Genomic DNA, 23635 nt, shown 5'->3' with positions numbered 1-23635 from the left:
TTTTGAGGACCATTTCATCTAGTGTTTCCTAGCCACTTTCAGTGTAAAGACTCATAATATTAAAAGCAAACAAACAAATAAATAGTGGGCTAACTCATAAGAGAATTCCCTGAGAAGAAAATCATAACTAAAACCTACTATGATCTTAGTCATACTTTTAAATGAATTGTACTTTATTAATCACAAGAGCATCCATGTACATTTGCAAAAGCGTAGGTCGTATTACGTGTGAGGTGGTGATTCTGTTTAGGGCGGTACCTTCAGTGTGTACAGATTCTCAGACCATGTGTTGATGAGTCCAAGGCCTCCTAGTGGTTGTCAGCAGATTGAAGCTTATAATCAAACAGGGAACAAGGCAAGTCCAACAGGATCTAGGAAAAATACAGGAAGCAGTCTGTGGGAGTTACAGTCATATTCAAATCTGGAACAGATCAGCAAAAGTTTCATGAAAATCATGACATTCGTGTTTCATCTCCAAGGAAGATTTTTGGAAAGCAGAGGTAACCCAAGTAATATTTGTCTCGAGGCGTCTACATAGGAGACTCTTGTAACATGTTACTGTAATAATCCTTACAACAACCTTACTAGGTTTGGGAAATTAAAAAAAAAAAAAAAAAAAGAGCCTGGGGCTCAGACAGAGGTTCAGAAACACATTCAAAGTCAAACAGCTAGGAAAGGTTGAGCTTATAAGCTGTCTTTCTGACTTTTCTCTTTCCAATTTACTGGTTTTTTCTCAATTTTCAGTTGTTTTCTTACTACTTTTCTGACTTTTGGGAGGGGGATATCTATGTACCATCTACAGTATTTTTTACCTTGTATGTTTTTAAATAGACCCTCTTTTTTAAAAAATATTCTTAAATGAATGCATTTTATAAACAAATTTATACCACAAGCTAGAAACAAAAGAAAACTAAGTGTAGTGAAAACCAACAAACATAGAATGTCGTTAAATTCTGGAACCATCCTACTAGGATCAAAGGCTCTGAGCCTGGGGTCTGCTTGCTCTTTGTTAAAATGAGACATTTTCAAGTGTTAAAGGGAGATATTAAAAACATATAAGCACCAAATTGAGCCTTGCTTCTTGAGGTAAATCAAAACCAAAAAAAAAAAAAAAAAAAGGAAAAGAAAGAAAGAAAAATCTGAAAAGACTAACTCTGTAATTCAATGGCTTTAAAATACATGTCTGGGCACCACCTAAATCATCTCACCACACTTTTGTTACATGCCCTATTCTTTGTAGTAGAAGAAAGTCTAGAGATAAACAGAGAGAAATGACCCTTTCAGAGAATTGGAAGAAAGATATCAAGTGCCCCAGTTCAGCAGCATCCATCATTATGCTAATTATCCTTGAAGAGCTTTCAACTCCCTTAGCATCTTTGTCCATCAGGAAAGTTGAGTTTGTTCCCTCCGCCCCTCTGGAGGGAGGCCTGTACACGGAGGACTCAAGTAATAACAAGGGCACTTTAAGGATCTAGTCCTCCCAAAGGGCCTGTGGGCTGAGAAGGTATGTTCTGGGTCTGAGTTCACTTACAGGAAAGTTGTTTTTCAAATTAGGCCCTAGGCTATGAAGCACAGAGTGCATTCCGTTTTGCTGATTTTATTCAACAATTTTGGGGGGAGACTTCATTTTCAATTTTTGTGGAACTAAGGGGCTGGTCGTGTTTGTGCCCAAAGAGTCTGTTTTTCCATGTGGGCTAATCCTGTGTTTGAGTGTGTGTGTTTGTGTGTGTTTTATAAAAACCCAGAGAATGGAGCACGGTTGAGTTGCTGGTCAGCAAATGGTATGAGCATGGTGACGGTCACCCTCAGGCCTTAGGATCCGAAACCCTAATGCCTGGATGTCCGGAGGCAGCAAGGCCCATGTCCCCTCCCACAACCTTAGCAGCAAGTGAGTGTACAATGGAAATAAGTCTCAATCATAACTCAAGCAAACACTTATTGCTGAGTACATCAAAAATCCAGTTGGCTCTACCTTTCAAACACAGATTAAATTCAACAGCTGCTTACCTTCTGGCCTGTTCCAACTTTATCACACACCTGAACGATGGCCCAGCCTCTTACCTGCTTCCACCCTTGACCCTCTATAGCCTATTCTTGACACAGCAGCCAGAGTAGCTCTTTTAAAACAGGTCAGATCATTTCACTCCACTGCATAGACCTGTGATTGATGCCCATCTCACTCAGAATAAAACCAAAGTCCTCACAATGGCCTACAGGCCGTACATGATTTGGGCCCCATTCCCTCTCTCTCCTCATACTCCCTTCCAAGCTCATTCTGTTCCAGGCACTCTGGCCTCCTTTGCCCTTCCTGGAATACACCAGTCATGCTCACTCCCAAGGTTTTGCAGTGACTGGTCTCTCTGACTGGGATGGGAATCTCCCATCCCCATACATCTGCTTGACTAACTTCCTCATCCCCTTCAAGTCTTTCCTCAAATGTCATCTGCTCAATGAGGCCCAGCTTGACCGCTTTATTTAATACAGTAAGTCCCCTACACACAAACAAGTTTCATTCTGAGAGCGTGTTCGTAAGCCCAATTTGTTCATAAGTCCAACAAAGTTAGCCTAGGTACCCAAATAATACAGTTGGCTATATAGTACTGTACTGTAATAGGTTTGTAATACATTTCACACAAATAATACATAAAAAACAAACACAAAAAATAAAGAGAACATTTTTAATCTTACAGTACAGTACCTTGAAAAGTGCAGTAGTACAGTACAACAGCTGGCATACAGGGGCTGGCATCGAGTGAACAGGCAAGAAGACCTACTGACTGGAGGAGGGAGAGGAGGTGGGAGATGGTAGAGCTGAAGGATCGTTAGCAACAGGAGACGGAGGGCAAGCTGCAATTTCACTCACACCTGACACTGATGGAAAGCACCTTTGCATCTTGGAAAGTTCGCACTTGAAGGTTCGTATGTAGAGGACTAACTGTATTGCAGCTTGGCTACCCACTTCCATTTATCTTAATGTGCTCAACTTAATGTGCTCATATCACTTACGACTTTCTAATACACCGTGTAATATACTTACCTGTTAGGTTTATTGTGGATTGTCTGTCTCCCCCTGCTGGAATGTAAGCTTTACGAGGGCAGACTCTATGTTTTGCTCACTCCTATTTCAATCACCCAGAATAATGCCTAACACAATAATGCCTAAGGCTCAATAAATATTTATTGAATCAAATGAACGAAGCAGGTACCCAAACCACCTCAACTTCCACAATTTATAACCTCAACAAAATCCTAATTCTCAATCCTTGTAGGCACTCTGATAAGCATTCTGAATGAAAGGTTCACTCTGAAATGGAGATAATATTCTGTGGGCTGGATCAGCAAGTCATCTGAGCAGATCATGACAATGTGGGGAATAAGCGTATGGGACTAAATGGAGTTTGGGACATGGAGGTTAGGCTTCTGAATTTGTCAGGTGTTTACACATTTTTTTTTTTAATTGAAGTACAGCTGATGTACAATAATACATAAGTTACAGATGTACAATAGAGTGATTCACAATTTTTAAATGTTATTGTCCATTTGTAGTTATTATAAAATATTGACTATTTTCCACACAGGAGTTCTTTTTTATTTTTTTCCCACACAGGAGTTCTTGATGGCAATATTCTTGGTAAGAAAAGATTCAAAAATATGTGTGATTTTTATGAAACATTGTAGGAATTATGGGGGGGATGTATGCACACATTCAAAAACAGCACCAAGTCTGACAGACAAACAAGCTGCAGATAAGGATAGATCAAGACCCCTCACCCTAGAAGCACTAGGTAATATTGTACCCTTCCTGCAAGGACTCATTGTTTCAAAGAGTTTGCCTTTTGATTTTCTCCCTGTGTTCCTTTGGTATTGTGAAAATGGTAAATTTGTAAAAAACAAAAACAAAGAAACAAACAAACAAAAACCCCTTACTCTACAAAAAGTAAATTACAAAGGGAATGCTCATCTTTATACTCAACTTTACAACAAAATGAGAAACGCGGATAGGATGTTTCCGTAGCTAGGGAAAGATACTAGTTATAATTTTCCAGCTGAGATTTGATTTATTGTTTTCCACGCAAGGAGCCAAAATGATGTTTCAACAAAGGTAAAATGAGCCATTGTTCATTTTGATAATATGGGAGTGATTCACTAAAGTAGATTAATTTAGTAATAAAGTAGTGAATAATTAAGTAATAATAAAAATATTTTCAAGCCTGAAGACTCTTAATGAAAAAATACTAAGCAAATTATGAATATTTTTCTTGCTTGTATAGGACACAGCTACAGTACCTCCTCCGCTTCTCTTGGCCTCACGTTTCTCTTGGTCTCTGAGCTGCTTACCCTGCCTCAATTGCTCTACAGGTGACTGACCCAGTGCAGGCCTCCTGGAGCAGATCAGCCGCAAGCTTATGCCCCTGGCCAGTGAGGTTCAGTCAGGGAAGGAGAAGCATTCTGAGTATGTTAAACAAGGAACTTATTAAAGGAATTAGACTTCCACATTTGCTGGAGGAGCTGGGGAATTGAGTCTAAAAAGTGGTTGTTGAAAGATCAGAGGCCAGTCCTGACATAAGCGAAGGAGTCCAAGTTTGCAGGGAAATCTGGAAGCTAGGCGCATCCAGCTGCTGTTGTGGCACCACAAGGAGGGCTGGTGGAGATGCCTATGGAAGGTGGTGGGCTCTTTGTGACTACTACCTCTGAGACTCTGTGAAGAGTCTGTTAGCCTGACTGTGGTCACAGTTATTCAACCGGGGGAACGCAGGGCAGAGAAGAGTGAGAACAAGAACTCTCTTACATCCAGACATTTGTCTCTTGCCACATCTAACCAATGATGACCTTCAGAGTTTAATGGCTGCTGCTTCATTTTTGTTGAAATGAAACTCAAATCTCAGGTAACCTCAGTTTTATCCACCGAGACAAATACAGACCTTTAAGCATATAAGAAAGGGGATTCTGGAAAACATAGTTTCCAACATAACCAAGTTGCCTATAGAACAATACCATGTCTGCAGGGTATGGGGTTTGTTTCTCTTTGCCAGAGGGATCAGATGACTGAACCTGGAAGTTGGGGGAGTTAACCACCAGTGCGGTAAATTTTGACCAGTGGGAGATACGAGATGGGAGTGAGCTTGCAGGTAAATTTCTTCTTTGGTCCTCGCTTTAATAGACTGTTGCTGGGCATGTTTTCTATAGAGCCTGTCCATAGACACGGCACATGGCCAAGCAATTGGCTGCGTCTCCTCAGGGTCATGAAGCAAAGACCAGGTTGGTAATATATTGCCATGCATTTGCTTCCCATTCTTCCCTGTTGCACGTCTTTTTTCCTCACTCTTGATGCCCTGAGACTGCATCATTCAACGAAGCATTAGCATTTCAGCCTTCCTAAGAAATCCCAGCTAAAATTGTACCCATAGAAAAATTGCAATGAAAATGAAGTGTGAGAGTTATATGAAAAGAATTGATGGTGAGAGCTATGATTCCTGTGAGGCTCAGTTTATTTCCATATGATAAAATTATAGCATTAGTAGTAGTATTTAAGAATATCATTATCTTCCTTCACTGAAAAGGCCTATGAACAAGTATTTCTGAGACAAACTGAAGGACTGAATCAGGAAGCAGAGATCCTTTTAGCCAACATATGACTTGTGACCTAAACTCTCAGCAAGAATACGCTTAATGAAAACATTGCTTTCTGGCAACCTCTGAGCAATAACCCTGCCATAGCTCAAAAAGCAGTGAAAAGCCTGTTATTCATTTTACATATGTACGCCAGTCTGTTTTCAAAATATTGTGATATACAGAGTAGAAAAACTGCCTTGATGTTCCATGTCAGCTCACTTTATTCCACCCATTTCCTCAAATGGATGGGTGTAGTGCCATCACATCTTCTATGATCATTAATCAATGAGACATGTAGGAGACTTCCCCCTGATCTTTAGAACCTATTTTTAAAATAATAAAACAGGGAATTCCCTGGTAGTCTTGTGATTAGGACTCGGCGCTTTCACTGCTGAGGGCCCAGGTTCAATCCCTGGTCGGGGAACTAAGATCCCGCAAGCCATGCAGCGTGCCACACCCCGCCCCCCCAAATTAGTTAATTAATTACAAAAATAAAATAATAAAACAGACAGAGATACTATGGAATAGAGGGAAAGCATACAAGCATTCTTAAGGTAAAGCATGAGATTTAGGTTGTGATAGTTCCTTTCCTCTCTCTACTAATTTATGGTTCTCTGCTATTAGAGGTTTAGTGAAAAATTTTGAGAAACAATTCTTTAGGTTAAAGACTCTGTGTGTGCTCTCTCATCTCCTTTCACACTCGTATTTTCTTGTATATGGGATTTGGATTTTTTTCCTTTCTTTTTGGACAGAGAGAGCAGTTTCAGTAGAGTTTCTCTCAGTGGAACCCAGATGGAAGGGGTGAAAAGATGGTGATAGTCAAGTGAAGGTCAGAGCCCCAGTCGTTCCCTTGAGGAGACTTTCTCCACAGGGAAGGAGTTAAGGTGAAACTGTGACATGTCACAGGGTTCAGCATCTATTATTTTATGACAGGACGATATGAGAACGTTGTTAGTGAGGGTGGAAGTAGCTAATCCAAAAAGTGAGACTGGAGATTCAAGAGAAATTGTGTGTGGGAATGACTATGTTTCATAGCGAAGCAGGGTTTTTATCAGTACAGAGAACAGTGAAATGCCATCACAGTTGCCTCTGTGGGTACCAATATCTTCAAATTTTGAGGGCACCTACCCCCCGACTCATCCAACCTGGACCCCTAGAGAGCCCACAAAGCACTCCAGCGCTGTTTCTCTAGTAGTTCCTGTTACTATCCGTGCTCTCTGGATTTTTTTCTCCTGAAGGTGGTGATGACAGAAATGTCTTGAGATACTTCCGACATTTCCCCAATCATCCCTTTACAGAAGAAACGTCTGTGCAAAATTACCCCGTCTTTCCCAGCAAATTTGCCTTTAGATTAATCTGCCCTTGGGTATAGGCTGGGAACGGTTTAAGGGTAGAAGAGTTTAAGAGGCTGGGAAGGGTCGTAGTGAGGTGTGTCTCTGGGCCGGGGAAGTTTTTGCTGGGGAGCGTCAGGGCCGGCGGGGAGCAGGCACACACAGTCCCGTTTGTTTATTGATCAGCCTGAGCGACGGCCTGAGACAGGGGCCGGGCGGCGCCTCCAGGGAGGTGGCCGGGCTGCTGTTCCCTTCTGAATCTGCTCTCCAACGGTGCTGGGAGCGGCTGCGCTCCAGGGCCCGACCGCTGAGACCATCTGGGGCCACCCCGTGCGAACCAGGGCTGGCCCACCTCCGACGGCTGGAGCTAGGGCGAACTGGGTCGTTTCTACGACGCTCAGGCCCAGGGATGTCCGGTCAGGGGCTCCACAGCTGTGATCTCTGGGCACCAGGGGTGTTCCCACGGGGGCCGGGCCGGGAGTGAGCCCAGGCAGTGAGACCCCGCGCCTCGGAGGCTCGGCGCGCCCAGTCCGTGGCTCTCCGGGCAGCGCGGCGAGGGTGTCCAGCAGGTCCCGCACGCAGCTGGAGCTCCGACCGCCGCCGTTCTACTCTAGCCCAGCCAGCCAGCCAGCCAGCGGCAGCCGGGGGCGGGGAGTCCGGAGCACCGCCCCTCCAGCGCGCCCCGCCCGTGGGAGAGGAGGGGCTGCGGCGCCGCGGACCACTGGAGGCGCAGCACCGCCGTCACCGCAGCTGTGGGCGCCGGAGACCGCGGATCCACGCAGGCGGCGCCCACGCCTCAGCTCCCCGGCCGGCCCTCGCGCCCTCCCGACCGCCGGGGCCGTCTGCAGCCTCCCGGCGCTGCCGCCGCTCGTCTTCCAGGTAGGTGTCCTAGCTGCGGAGGGGACCTCTGGAGCGGCGCGACGGTGCCCGCACCCCGGCCCGCGGGCATTGTGCGCGGCCGGAGGGCCGAGGACCCTGAGGGACGCACGGCCGGGCAGCCCGGCTTGGGCCTCTGAGGCATCGAGCCCTCCGGGGGTTCCCCTGGCCAGAGAGCCCGGGGCGGCGGTGCCAGTCCCTCCCCGCGGCCGAGGTGGGAGGGGGCGTCTGGGTCCCGGTCCGCGCTCGCCGCCCTCCCCTCCCCCTCGTAGTGGGGAATTCCGGCCGCCCGGCTCTAGTTCCTGCATCCCCCCCGCCCAGCCCCGCGCCCCGGCTGCTGGGATGGAAGCTGGGGCAGGGACAGGGACAGGGACTGATATAATTGTCTGCGGAGAACCCGACCGGCGCACCCGCGCCCTCTCCAGCTAACGCCTACGCCTCACCTTTCAGGGAAGCTGGGGAGCGGAGAGGAGCGGCTGGGGAAGTTGTGCATTGGGTTTTATTGTGCGCGTGCACTGCGGACTGCCCTCTCGGGGCACCCCTGCCCACAAGCTGCTGGCGCCCCTGCAGCCTTTCCTGCAGCCTTCGTCCACACCCCCGGCCAGGGCCGAGCCTGCCTTCTCCGGTTCAGACCGGGACAGGGTTTTCATTGCAGTCAAGACGTGCTTCCCCTGCATCCAGCGGGAGCTGCCTGCAAAATGTGGGGCCGGGGATGCTGGGCGAGGAGGGGATGGGAGACCTAGGGAGGAAGCCGGGAAGAAGTAATGACACCAGCACATTTTTTAAAAAAGCCTCTGCTGTATACAGACACATGTGCATGACATCTTTAAAGCTGTTTTTGAAAGTTATGACCAGATACTGATTTTGTGGCAATCTGTTATATACCTGAAGGTAGCTTAAACAGAGACCTAAAGCTGGGGAAAGCATTACATAATGGACGTGAAGCAATTGACACGAAACTAAGTGAACCCATTGGGTTGCCAGATTATTTCTTCCTCCTGGATGCAAAGTCCTATAGGCTTTTTCTCTATAAGAATTTCCATTTTTAAATCGCTGGATTAGTTTTAGCAAACTGTGCTTTTTTTCCCCAAATAACAAAATAATTTTTCTTGACTATCTTTTCTTAAATTTAAAAATTGCATGCTAATGGATAGTTGTATATCATAGAGCTGATTAGTATATGTGGTCTTTCTCCAGAGGTAAAAATTTTTAATATTCCTGCTCAATATCATTAACTTTGTTTTCCTCTTGGTTGTATTTTTTCTCCCTCCCTCCTCCCCTTTTTGTTTTTTGGAAGCATTTCTACAGTTTTAGGTACTGCGAGCTCACAAAGTTGATATTCCTATCCAATGCTACAGCATTGCAGATACAAAGACTAATAATAAATGAAACAGAAGACCTCACAGTAACTCAGAGTGATCAGGGTTCCCAAGGTCGAAGGGAAGCTGCAGTGTAACCGGGCTATAATCACCTACAGAGAATATACCCCTGGATTTCGTGTGTTTCCCCCTAAAACTAATTTTTTTTCTCCAAGTAGAAACACAATATTTTGAAATTAAAATCTTTGCTTTTAGAAAGCCTAAAAATCCAGGGTTTGCTCATATTTTCAGTTTTCATGTTGATAAAGCCATTTTACATTCAGCGGATGGATTCCTTTTGGGATATCTCAGTTTCAAATTGTGATGGTTTATCAGATGTCTCTTGGTTATAATATAATGTGATTCTGTTAGACTTTTACAGGATCACTTAATATATTTAAGTTTTCTTGTCCTTAGCTGGCTTTAACTTTACATTAGTTAACTTTATTCCAAGAAAAAAGGTAAAGTCCTTTCAAGAAGAAATATTTATTTTTGGAGATCTGTAGCATCACTGCAGAAGTAGAATTAGGTTAATGCCTAAGTAGATAAAATTGTTTTTAAAAATTATTTTTGGCTGCGTTGGGTCTTCGTTGCTGCGCGCGGGCTTTCTCTGGTTGCAGCGAGCGGGGGCTACTCTTCATTGCGATGTGCGGGCTTCTCATCGCGGTGGCTTCTCTCGATGCAGAGCACGGGCTCTAGGCACGCGGGCTTCAGTAGTTGTGGCACGTGGGCTCAGTAGTTGTGGCTCGCGGGCTCTAGAGCGCAGGCTCAGTAGTTGTGGTGCATGGGCTTAGTTGCTCCGCGGCATGTGGGATCCTCCCGGACCAGGGATCCAACCCGTGTCCCCTGCATTGGCAGGCAGATGGATTCTTAACCACCATGCCACCAGGGAAGTCCTAGATAAAAGTTTTATGTGACTTTACTCATAAAACTGTTGGACTAGGGAGAAGGTATAATTTTTATTAAAATGTCTTGGTTAAGTAACATGCAGTAATCATTCAGTGGATACTTAACTTATTGAGCACCTGTCTGTTTAGGACATTGGTCTAGGCATGTGGGAGATACAAATAAGAGTGAAAAGATGCCCCTCTGTCCTCAAGAGTTTGTTGTCTTGTTTGGAAGGATAAGACATGAATTCTCAAAATAGGGACTTTTTTTTCTTTTTTTACTTCAAAGGTTAAGTAATAATTCTAATACTTTTTAAAGTTTGTTTTTAATTTTGAAAAAAAGGTCTCATACTATCTGTTGATGTCTGAGACTTTTTTTTTCCCACTCAACGTTATGTCACTCGTCCGTATTGTATGCAGCTGTAGTTCACTGACTTACACTGCTGTACAATATTCCATCATTTGTCTGTAACACAATATGTTTCCCTGCTCTCTTACCAATGGCCTTTTTTTTTTTTCCTCATTTTTAAGAAGATTGCAAAGAGTGATGCTTTGATCATTCATGTTTCCTGGGGCACATGGGCAAGTGTTTCTCTTGGGTAAATACCAAGGTATAGAATTGTTGATTGTGTAGGATGTGTGAATATGCAACTGATAGATATTGCCAAATTATTTTCTAAAATTGTACTAATTTACACAAGCCAGGGAAACAAGCAAACATGAATAATCAAATACAAACAAGCATAAGTGTGTGCGTGTGTGCGTGTGTGTCGGATTGCCTTCCCTTGGCGTAGTGATTTGGAGAACACATTGCTGGTAATTCCAAAAGCAGTTGAATGACAATGTGGCAGCATCTTTAATACAAAAAAAAAAAAAAGACCTCCCCAGGAAAAAAGCTTGTTGCTTACCAATAAAGTCAGAATTTATCAAAAAAGCTCATAAGAAAGTAAAGGACTCTCTTTTTTATTATTATTATTAATAATAAAGCCTCTGTTATTCAAGGATGATTATCTACATCCCTTGCTTCAGCTATACATTCCTTACATCCCCTGCAGAGATGTGTGTTTATATGATTTGAAATCCAGAGTGAACTTAGTAGTTTTGATCAAGAAAATGAACTAAAATTAATTTTAGGGGTAACTGACATGATGTCCATCTCAGTTACTGAACTTAGTAGTCTGCCTTTCTAGTGGTCCTGAGTTTCCATGAACTTTGGAGGCAGTTCTACGTCCATCCATTCGATCACCAACCCCTTGTCCGGTCACTTCTGTGGGTCTCATGTGGCAGTGACATGGGCACATTGAGTGTCATTCTTCTTCATTCAGCCGGCGTTTATTGAACACCTGGTATGTGTCAAACACCATATTAGGTGCTGGGTCATAAACATGTCTGCCCTCAAGGATCTACCCAAAACAGACTCTACCAAAAACAAATCACTGTTGAATATGTATACGTGTGTGTGGGGTGGATCTGGCTTTGGTTTTAGAATTTGCATGAAGTATCTATTTTTTCTTTTGTTCCCTAAACTTTTTCCAGATTTATGTTTAGACCTCCTTGAGTTGGGAGTGCTTAAATATAGTTTTATTTTATTGGATTTTTAAAAGCAGAAGCTTTAGAAGGACTTACTCATGGTAAGTCCTTTTGTCATGTTATCAAATAGGAGAAAGACAGAGGTCAGGGAAGAGATATCTGGATAGGTGAATTCAGATTTGCTGGGAATGGACCATGACTTAGTATCGAATTGATTTTTAAAGGGAAAAATAGAAAATAGACAAAGATGAATGGTTATTAAGAGATCCAACTTGGGTATTACAGGGAACTGAGTATATTGAGTCACGATGGTCTCAAGACGAATTTCCTGGTGGGTTATATGAACCCATTTTCTTGAAAGTTTGTATTCACTTACTTTGTGTATGTATGAATGTAGTTTTTATATTAAAATACATCATAATGCAAATGTTAAATATTTGTAAAAGGATTATGTTAATAGAGTGGTGAATTATGGGAAGCAGAAACGTCCAAGGACTCTTTCTTACAGTGGTTTGGCAGGTTACTTGAAAGTAAAAACTACCCCGTGTGAGGGAATTCCATCTGCTGGGGCCAGTGTCTCAGAAAATCTATATAGTAAGCTGACAAAAGGCAGAGCTTGAAAGGAGGTCACTCCAAGTAGTCTGATAGCCAGGACTATCTAAGGGATAACTGGGTTAGAGGGAGCATTAAGTATGTAACTTCACTCTGAAAATAAGCTTAAGTAAGTAAATAAATAAATAAGCTTAAGTACATAACAATAAGTTTAAATAGGTAAAAAACATTTAAGTAAAATATTGCCAGAGTATCATTTAATATGTTTCACCAGTGTTATGAGACTGAGTACAAAGAATTCATGATTAATACACAAAAGTTACCTTCTCCTTAGAGATGATGGATTATATATTTTTCTGTTCAAGAAAGGCTAGATGTCAGTTTGTAAAATATATGAAGAAAGGACCCAGACACTGGAGATACTTATATTTGCTTGATGTGCTGATGCTTGAATGACCTTTATATTAGATTCATGAGGTGTTAGAGGTGAAAGGACTTTAAAAAATCTTTTATTCCAATTCCAACCTCTCCCATTTCCCAGGTGGAAAAACTGAGGCCCAGAGACTTGCCCAGTGAGGTGCTAGCACCATTAGCAGATAATGTGTCAAATAATTTACTTCTTCTGGTGGTAACAGGAAATAAAGCTCTTTCCTAAATTATGAGTATATGAATAAGAAGATGAACCAATAGCAACCTCTGCAGTGGATTTTAAGCTTCCTTTCTGTCATTCTCTTTGAGTGGTTGGTGTAGGAAGTGAAGTCAAGCATATCTTTTAAAATTTTCTTAGATTTTTAGAGAGAAGGCTTTGTTTTTGAGGGTATGATGAGAGGAATAAATGCTACAAATATGATTATTTAAAATTTTTTCATGTTTGCTATTTTGATACCCATAGCTTTGTCTTTTAACTCAATGGACGGGAAAGGATAGAGAAAATTAAATTATCCTGTGCTTCTTTTCCTTTGTCATTCTCTTTCCATAAGCTAATATGAGACAAAATCAAAGTGTAGAGGGAATTGAGTCAGGAATAGAACATCAACTTTTATTTTTTTATCTTGCATCTTATTGAGGCAATTCTCACTGTAGCTCTTGAGACAGACCTATCCACCTTTTGAAAAGAGTGTGGAAGTAGAAGGGAGAACACAGCAGTATATTTTCAGAATCTTTTTTTCAAAAGTCAAATCTAAAATAAACCTGGCCTCAATTTCCAGCAACAGCTTTATTTCACAGCTCCTAAACCAGTGCTTAAGTTTTACCATAAATTTGAAGAAGTTACCTTAATGTTTTTTATACATAATACAATGTTGCTACAAGTAACATACTGTGATCAACTACTAAAGTTTAAAAAATAAAGTATCTAAAAGAACCTTACAATTAAAAAATTTTTTTGTTACATGTCATTTCTATAGATAAAGTGGAAAGTCTGATTCTATTTTAAATTAAGATAACATTTTTGCTTTCTGTTTGACTGTAGCAGCTAGACAAGCTTTTGCATATTCGCACCCCATCAGGCAACAATCTGAACAGTTTTTGTTGTATAATTTCCCTAGAATAGAAAAAGTAGCACAATTTGAATGGCATGTTGATTATGAAAAGACATCAATGAAATTCTTTTTGATCTCAGTAAACCTCCAGTTGAAGCAAGAACTATAAAAAGAGTGTGATCTCCAAGGTAGGCCAAGCGAATGTAGGATCCATGTGAAACTTCAGGAAGATAGCAAGGGAAAGGAAGAGATCAAAATCCACAGGAACTCAGAATGATGGAACAGGAAGGTCAGGGAAGGAAGTAGATGGATATATCCCAGCTTGTTTTCCAGTTTTATTTCAAAAAGGGCCAACAGAGGAAATAAAAGTGTGAATCTAAAGGCTTTTGGAGATCAGATATTATAGAAGATGTCTATTTCTACACTTAAAAAAACCTTTTAAACATCTTAAAGAATACAGAAGGCATAAGATAAAAGATTGATAAATTAAACTTCATTTAAGAAAAGATAGTATGTGTAACAGACAGGAGATAAACATCACACCAGGAAGAAACTGTTTATAACACGTTGTAGACTACTGGTAACTTCTTAATATCCAAAGTACTCCTATGTATCAATGAGAAAAAATGACTGTTAATCTAACAGAAAAAGGGGCAGAGGAAATGAACAAACAGTTCACAGAAAAGGAATTACTAGTGGCACTTACAAATATGAAATTATGCTCAACTTATAAGAGAAATGCAGTTTTAAACTATTTTAACCTGTTAAATTGGCAAAGATCTTAACGTTTGTTAATTCCTTGGGGTGGCAAGGCTTTGGGGAAACTGACAGGCTCATGCATTGTTGGTGGAGCACAGCATCTATGGATAGCAATTTGGCAATATGGCCAAAATGAAAAATCCACCTGCCTTTTCATGCCAGGAAATCTAAGAAATTTTGCCACAGATATATATTTGTACATCGCAAAATGAGTTTGCATCAAGACATCCACCATGGCATTGTCTGTAATGACAAAGATTTAGAGCGAGCTAAAGATCCATCAATATGGGACTGGTTAAATAAGGAGCAGAAACGAAACTAGGCAGCTGTTAAAAAGAATGAGATCATTCTATATTTGCTGTTGTGGCATGATCTTTCAGATGTAAGAAGGGAACAGATCAAGGTGCAGAGAAGTAGGTGGCCATTGATGTTAAATATGAGTTTATAAATATGTTTATGCTTGTGACTGTGGAGACTGTCTCTTGAAGGTGACCAAATAAACTGGTAACAGTGACTGGCTCTGGGGAAGAGAGCTGGGTTTGGGATGAGAATGGGAAGGACACTTATTTAGCACACTAATCTAGTGCACCTTTTACTACTATTTGAATTCTTAAATACCTGAACATATTATGTATTCAAACCAATATAATTTTAAAATTTCTTGAGGATCACTTGTATTGATCAAGAATGTTGAGTAGTTGTAACCAGTAGCATTCCTTTGCAACTTTCGGTCCCATTCTGTGTTGATAAAAGAATGTGGTAGTTGCCATAAAGACTCACCCTCACTACTACCCTGACAGGCTAAAGTTCAAAGAGGAGGGAAGCTGGAAGCGGTTGCCCTTTGGGACAGTGTTGGCGCACATTGCTTCTCTGCAGTTGCCCTGCCTTTGCCAGTGTGCCCCCAGCTAACTGGTTTTACTGGAAAGGAGACTCAAGGGAGTTGATTAGGACCAGGGTACAGATGACAGTTCAGGGAGAACAGACATCGAAGAAGGTGGTGGCAGAAGCCTGAGGCTGGGAGAGCACAGAGAGCGAGATGGTAGTAATTGCTACCCCGACTCCAACAGAGGCAGCTTACAGTGCTAAAATAGAGAGAAATGTTATTTTATGGGCCACGGTCTTGAGGTCCTCTGCTGCCCCTGAGGTTTGGTATGGTGTCTAGGAATCTGCCCGTTCTGGGAATCACACTATCTCTTTCACCCTCCTTGTTTTGTAGCTAAGATGATCCCCTTCATCCCTTGAAATATCCATTCCATGGAGTATTTTTCTAATTAGTTCTGAAACCATTTATATATTCTGCTCTTAAATGCATACACTCATAGAGTGATAGTTTCATCATGCCTTTGCCCTCCTAGAGCCCACAAAAGGATATCTAATACTAAGCTACAGAATAGTAAGAAGGAGAAAGCTGAGGAAACAACTGAATGGTTAGTGGGTCATAGCTTTGGGAAGTATGTGCTGATATGAATTTTAAAAGCAATAATATGAATAGTTATGAGTTATACTGAAGAAAAGGAAAAACTTGGTAACAATGAAAGGTATTGTACTGCAAAATAATTTTCCTAAAAAGAAATAAAAATAGTTTAATTATCATCATTAATATATATTTATGCAAAGTTAATAGACATGGCCTTCATTTGGAATTGGTCACTTTAAATCAGGAAGGACACTCACCAGTTACACAGTGGGGAAATGTTACATCAGTCTCTTTCTTTTAACCTCTAGACATGAAGTTAGGATTAAGTATGTATCCTAATAAATGAATCAAGTAAATAATATATTCCTTTTCTCTGTGGAAGCTCTGATATTATAGTAGGTATGTTCTTTTTTTTCTTGATGAAATTTTTAATTTTAATTTAAAATGATACAGAAAGTGAAATATATTATGTGGGTGCCTGATAGCCCTGTTAATTACCAGTAAAGCCATTTCTTCAAAGTGTCCTGACAAGGCATTTGCCCGATTTTCCACTGATGATTTCTCAGCATCCCAGCTTCAGGCAAGTCCGATGGGCAGTCAGTAGGTGAAAGGCACAGACCGACAAGGTGACCTGGATTTTGATTTCCGAAGATCTCCATTCTCTAAACTTAAGCATTGTCAGGATACCCACACTACCTGTAATACTAAAATGTGCCCATTTTACATATTTAGCTTTTATAAAGACGCAAACTATTCATCATAAGCCAAAATGAGTAAACTTCTCGGAAACAAAGTGCTTACATAAACATGATAAAAGTAAATAATTCTTCCATTACTTTAGGATTTTTAGGTCCCATTTGGTCAATTACCTCTTCAGGGACATCAAGCTATATGTGGTGCCCTGACAGAGTGCCTCAGCCTCACTCACAGAAGCAAGGGGTCTGAGAATTGTCTTGTTCTGACTCATACTTGAGAGAGAATATAGGAGGAGTGAAACACTAGAGCAGTATTTGGCTGCCCAGGGATGGCCTGCAACCCAGTCCCTGGGGTGCTTGTGGATAAACCACAGGAGTAGCTATGTTCTTTTTAAGTTTGTTTAGAAACTAGGAGGAATAAGCAGCAGCCTCATAGTGGCATACCATGGGAAGCTTTGGGTGTGAAAGTGGGATGATTTGAAGAGCAAAGAATGATAGAGGTGGATGGGGAGAGGTCAGAGAAGCTCTTTATCACAGAAGAGGAAGCACTGGCAGGCCCTGTGGGTCATGTGTGCCAGTATCTAGGAGACCCTTTCCATAACTTACCAGGGCTGTTGAAATTTCAGGATGCATTTGATCCTTAATCGGTGTATCTAATGTGTCTTAATTCCTAATGGAATTTTAGGGGTAGGTTTAATCTGACATGAATGAACATGTATATTTCTTTAAGAGATTCGGTAGCATATGTTAAATACATGTGAACATGGTATTGTGCTAAACTGCTTCTTCTTGCCAGGCATTAGCTTCTTTTTTTTCACTATATCCCTCTTTGAAAATAGCCTGCTATCTTGTGGTGCTTTTTATCACAATACGCACTTTGGAGAAGCAGTATGTTTTTGACAGGAAGAGCTCTGGAGCAGGTATCACGGCTACCCAGGTTCTGTTCCCAGCTTCTCCTCTCGTTACGCACCTGACCCTGGGCCAGTAACCTCCGGGAGCCTCATCTGAGGGTAAATCTGTGGTTGTTGGAGTGACCACATTTCCAATTAGCATGTGAAAACACTTAGAGAACTATTAAGTCCTATGAAAGTGCAGTTATTAATCAGTACCTTAAATTCCCATTTACCTAGAATCCAGATAACCAGAAAACCAAAATAACTACATTTTTTCTGTAGACTTGTCCAGTGACAACTGATTTAATGCTAAACTGCCCAGTGGCACTATAAACTCAGAAGTTACTTGGAAATCAAATACCAATTACAATTACATTCAGTAGTTTTGTTTGTTTTTTAAGTGGTCAGCAGTCTGGTTCTTTGAAAATTAGTTGATTATATGTGGGAAATCAAAGTAGAAAATCCCAATTTCTGACCAATTTTGGGGAAAGCAGGCATCAGTCACAAAGGTCAGTCCACCTCTGGCTCCTTCCAAGGGTGCTGCCCTTCCCCCACTCCACCAGCAGCTTTTTGTCCCCTCGCAGCCTCAGTTCCCTTTCCACGCCCGGGGCTCTCTTTCCCCTTACGTCATGCCAGCCACCCCTTAACTCATTTTTCCTGAAACCCCTGGGCAGTCACTATTCCCTGCAGCCCTGCGACTTCTCCATTCCCCCTGTTCCACTGTGCGACTTCCTTTGGTTGCCTCCTTGTATGTTTTGCTTTCCCAAGCAGAAGGAGGCTCCTTTTTTTTAGGACCAGGTCTCGTTACCATTCCTTTCTGTCTTTCAAGCTCCTTAGATGTCCACTCTCTGGGACATTTGGTTGCTTCCCTCTGAGCACGCTTCCCTGCTCTGCGACTCTTCATTTTTCTGACATCATCAGTAAAAGAAGTGTTTCCCAAAAATGACACCTCCATTAAACATGAACATCCCCCTCCCCTTAATTTTAAACCTTTAAAAAAAAATAGAAGTCTCTCTAGAATGTTTTATATGCTTCAGATAAAAAAAATTGCACATAGAGAATGCAACAACAGAGCCCGTTAAAGTGACGCTAGTAACTCTAGACTAAGAGTGTCCATTTTTGTTCACGCCTGTAATACAGAGGGCTTTGGTTGTGGGGCAGCACGAATTGCTCCTTTACCAAATAACCCTAGAATTCTTTGACTTTCAACTGACTTTTTTTTTCCCCCGGAAGATTTTTTTGCTTTCTCCTTCCATTAGCAGTCAGCCTTCTGACACCTGTGCATGCTGCCCTTCCACAAGATGACATACAGGAAGTACTGAAGTAATTCTTCTTCAGCCACATCTTTGAAGTAGTAAGTAAGGAATACTTCTTACCCCTCATTTTTCTGAAGCTGTTTTTCTTTAGCTCAGAGGTTCATTTTCCAGATAGTACATGATAGTTAAGATGGTATGAAGTCTCTCTCAGTGCTAGATAGATCTGGTATTAGACTTTGTTATTAGATTATGGGAGGGTTTATAGTTTCTCTGAATATTGGCAATGAATTATCATTCTGACATTCTCTAATCCTATCATGTTTCTAACAGGATCATTAATTTATTTGACAAAATATTTGTGCTTAGAAGTCAGAAAAGGCCCCTGCTCTCCTGGAACTGACATGATAATGAAGGGAGACAGTCAGTAAAAGTACATTGCTCTTTTAAATTCTATTGAGAACTATAAGGACAATAAAAGTGACTGATGGGGCAACAGCAGTTGGTGGTGGTGGTGGGAGTATTACTTTCCTAGGGCTGCCATAACACAGTACCACGAACTGGGTGGCTTAAAACAATAGAGACACATTCTCAGAGCGCTGGAGGCTAGAAGTCCAAAATCAAGATGGATCCTTCCTTGTCTCCCTTCTGGCAGCCCCAGGAATTTCTTCGCTTGTGTTTATACTTAAAGCTTTTAAGCCTCCTTCTTCACATGGCCTTCTTCCCTGTGTCTCTGTCTCTGTCTCTCCTTTATATAAGGACACCAGTCATAATGGATTAAGGGCCACCCCTACACCAGTATGACCTCATCTTAACTAACTACATTGCAACAACCCTATTTCCATCTAAGGTCACAGTCTTAGGTATTGGGGGGTTAGGATTTCAACATATCTTTTTTGGGAACATGATTCAGCCCATTGCAGTGGGCTTCTTTGGGTGGACTGACCAGGCAAGGCCTTGCTAGGTAAAGACATTTGAGCTGAGCCTGAATGATGGGAAGGGGCAGGTTGTGAAAAAAGTCTGGGAGCAGATCCTTTCCCGGCAGAGGGAACAGCAAGTTCAAGGACCTGGAGAGTGAGCCTGTTGGAGTGGAACGTATGCACCTTAGGTTTTACACTCTTAAAAGGGGCAAAAATATGTCTGGTTCAGGCAGGTTACTTTTAAGACAAAGGAATTTTACTTTTGAGCGCTCTTGAACACTTTTTGCTTTTGGTCAGGCAAAGACCGAAAAAATTTTTCTTTAAAACATTAAATGCTGAGAAATCAGGCCTTCCAGCGGTAGCTAATCACATATTAAGAATTTTGTTGATTAGAAGTTCAGTTTGCATTTTAATAGTAGAATTCTCCATCACTGTATTTGGGTTTATTTACCTAAAAGCTTTAAATATAACAACAACCGAGAATTAAGCAGACTTTGTAATAGTGAAGGTTATTTTCTAGTGGTAGGAAATTAATTAAGGCTAAGTATACTCTTTAAAAACCTGACGTCATATATTAAAGTGTCATTTTTCAACAAGATTGTAACTTTATTGTTGTTGTCCTATGTGACACCTATGCAAAGTAGCATTAGTGTGATTTGTGTTACATATTTATGAAAAAATCTTAGTTTTTTTTAATTTAAAAATAGATACAGAATCTAGAAAAATCTATATGGAAATAAAAATTTCCTAAGATAGTCAAGAAGATGCCACATTAGACTGGCAATACCGTTAAGCATTCAGAAGTAGGATAAAGTAACTTAAAACATTGTAATATTTAATGCAAAGTTGACATTATGAAATATGCAGTAGTACGTTGTATACGTGTACATTTAGCCAGAAGCTTGGTGTCATTAATACAGATATATTTGTTTATATTACAGAGAAAATATATTACTTATGAATAACAAGTTTCTATAAAAAGTTGTGAGTTAAAAAATGCTTATGTAAAACTAGATTTTTATGGTGAATGACTATTTAGGTAGGGTTTAGGATTACAAGACCAGACTGGAGCCAAGGCTGTCTGGGTTCAAATCCTGACTTTGCTTCCTGCAGATGTGTGACCTTGAATAAGTCATTCTGCCCTAGTTAACTCGTTTGTAAAAAGGGAAATATACAATTAATACCTAACTCAAAGCATTGTTGGGAGGATACAGTGAGTTGATGCGTATATATTTCCTGGAAAGGGCAGATAGTAAGTGCTAGCTGTTATTATTTTTAGCATGTTAATTGAAAATTAGACATATTAATATTCATTAGTTGGAAAACTTATTATGTAAAATGTAAATATAGTCAATGTCTCTTATGCCTTCTTACAAATCAAAAGCTAATTTGAGATAAGAAACGTGTCAACAGAATTTGCAAGGCTCTGTTTTAATGTTAATAATCTGTTAAAAGTATTTTATACGCTTACTCATTTACTTATAGCAATGACTATGTTCAAGAGACTTTGTTAGGTCGTAAGGGAGAAGGAAAGATGATTAAGCTGTTGATCGTGCTTTTAAGAACCTGCCTACCCAATAGGGCAGATAAGACATAATTTAGTATAACACGAAGTGTAATGAGGTAAGTGTCATGCCAAGAAATGTGATTTCGTGGTGCAAGTATCTCTGGAGGTTGGGAAGCATCTGAGAAGGTTTTGTGGGTAAGAGGGGCATGGGTAAAAATGTAGGAACTGATGACATTTTTGAGGAATAGGAAGAATAGGAGAGATCTGAGGTAGAGAAGGAACAGTTAGATAAATAGGCAAAAGACTGAGCGTCTTGTCCCCAAGTCAAGAGAGGAAGGAATTTCTAGGAAGAGAAATGGGCTATCACAAAGACTGTAGAAAATGTAAGGGAAGTAAGGATCGAAAAAAGACCATGAAAAACATTCCCTCCTCATCTTCTTTTGGGCCAGAGAGACTTTGTTGGGGATTCATTGGCTTTTCTTGACAAAATAGCATGTAGTAGCAGAATTTCTGGGACATGACATATAACTGAAAAAGCATCAGGTCAGTTAAGGTAGAGTCTGTTTATACTGATGTGATTCAAACACAGTGAAATTTCTAGGATGTTTCTGTTTGGTTTTGTTTTTAAATTCCTCACAGAGCACTTTTAAGACTACCTACCATTCGTTTAGCATTTTTTTGTTTTTGTCTGCCATACATTGTCCTAAACATTTGCGATGATCATCCTCTCACGTAAAGCCTTGCAGCTGCTTTTGCAGTAGATATTGTTACTTCCATTTTACAGATATGGAGGCCATGGTCCAGAGGGGAGGTGACCAGCTCTCAATCCTTGCATCTATAATAAGTGAACAAGCTGGAATCGAACCCAGCCTGTCTGTTAGATAATAATTGTTTAGTAACCTCAGGCATTTTAGAGGGAGAGCTGTTAAGACCAACATTTACTGATGACCAGCCACACTGGCCTCCTTGCTGTTCTTTAAATAAACCTGGATTATTCCCACTTCAGGGCCTTGGCACTTGTTCTTTTCTTTCTTTAGGACTCTTTCCCCCCAGCTTTGCCTGATGGGCTCCTCCTCAGCTTTCATGTGTCAGCTTGAATGGCAGAGGGGCTTCCCCAGCACCCCACTGAAGTCCGTCCATCACAACTGGTACATCCCAACCTGAGAACAGCTCCCTCCTTAGGTGTTTTTTTTTTTTAAACATCTTTATTGGAGTATAATTGCTTTACATTGTTGTGTTAGTTTCTGCCATATAACAAAGTGGATCAGCTATACTTATACATATATCCCCGTATCCCCTCCCTCTTGCATCTTCCTCCCCCACTCCCTACCCCACCCCTCTAGGTGGTCACAAAGCACCGAGCTGATCTCCCTGTGCTATGCTGCTGCTTCCCACTAGCTATCTATTTCACATTTGGTAGTGTATATATGTCCATGCCACTCTCTCACTTCTCCCCAGCTTACCCTTCCCCCTCCCAGTGTCCTCAGGTCCATTCTCTACATCTGCATCTTTATTCCTGTCCTGCCCCTAGGTTCTTCAGAACCTTTTTTTTTTTTTAGATTCCATATATATGTGTTAGCATATGGTATTTGTTTTTCTCTTTCTGACTTACTTCACTCTGTGTGGCAGACTCTAGGTTCATCCACCTCATTACAAATAACTCAATTTAGTTTCTTTGTAGGGCTGAGTAATATTCCATTGTATATATATGTGCCACATCTTCTTTATCCGTTCGTGTGTCGATGGACATTTAGGTTGCTTCCATGTCCTGGCTATTGTAAATAGTGCTGCAATGAACATTGTGGTACATGACTCTTTTTGAATTATGGTTTTCTCAGGGTACATGCCCAGTAGTGGGGTTGCTGGGTCATATGGTAGTTCTATTTTTAGTTTTGTAAGCAGTCTCCATACTGTTCTCCATAGTGGCTGTATCAATTTACATTCCTACCAACAGTGCAAGAGGGTTCCCTTTTCATCACACCCTCACCTCCTTAGGTGTTTATTTGTTGTTGTTTGCCTCCCAATATTCAATGTCTAGCTTAGGTGCTGCTTTATTCCCAGGACCTAGTTCGTATTTCAGTAAATATTTGTGGAATGAATGCATAATATCTCAGAGCTATTGGATTTTAAGAACTTGGTGAGATTTTTTGGTTGAAGGAAATGTTAGAAGTATCAGTTCATCTCTGATTATTTCTTTCTTATTTAACCGTACATGCCTTTTTTCAATAACTTTGAATTGAAAACTGCATGATATTTTAAAGGAAAGTCCTAAAAATTCCTTATGTATTGAAAGTGATACAAGTTCATTGTAGTAAAATTTGCAAACTGAGAGAAGTATATTTTATTTATTTATTTTTAAAATTTATTTATTTATATATGGCTGCATTGGGTCTTTGTTGCTGTGCCTGGGCTTTTCTCCAGTTGCAGTGAGCAGGGCCTACTCTTTGTTGTGGTGCGCGGGCTTCTCATTGTGGTGGCTTTTCTTGTTGCGGAGCATGGGTTCTAGGTGCGTGGGCTTCAGTGGTTGTGGCACACGGGCACAGTAGTTGTGGCGCACGGGCTT

General features: G+C 41.1%; 1 protein-coding gene across 1 annotated transcript in view; it reads left to right on the top strand.

Moving 5' to 3' along the window:
• Nucleotides 1-7759: 7759 nt before the first annotated feature.
• OSBPL6 (oxysterol binding protein like 6) overlaps nucleotides 7760-23635 on the top strand; it is a 207072-nt gene continuing 191196 nt past the window's right edge. Inside the window, exon 1 of the mRNA XM_067741421.1 lies at nucleotides 7760-7823. The gene's annotated coding sequence lies outside the window, so the exon portion shown is untranslated. The remainder of the gene's footprint in view (nucleotides 7824-23635) is intronic.

The sequence above is a fragment of the Pseudorca crassidens genome, chromosome 6 (genome assembly GCF_039906515.1).
Source record: "Pseudorca crassidens isolate mPseCra1 chromosome 6, mPseCra1.hap1, whole genome shotgun sequence".
NCBI lineage: Eukaryota > Metazoa > Chordata > Mammalia > Artiodactyla > Delphinidae > Pseudorca > Pseudorca crassidens.
Note: the sequence above shows the minus strand (reverse complement) of the source record. Positions and strands in the feature narration are given on the sequence as shown.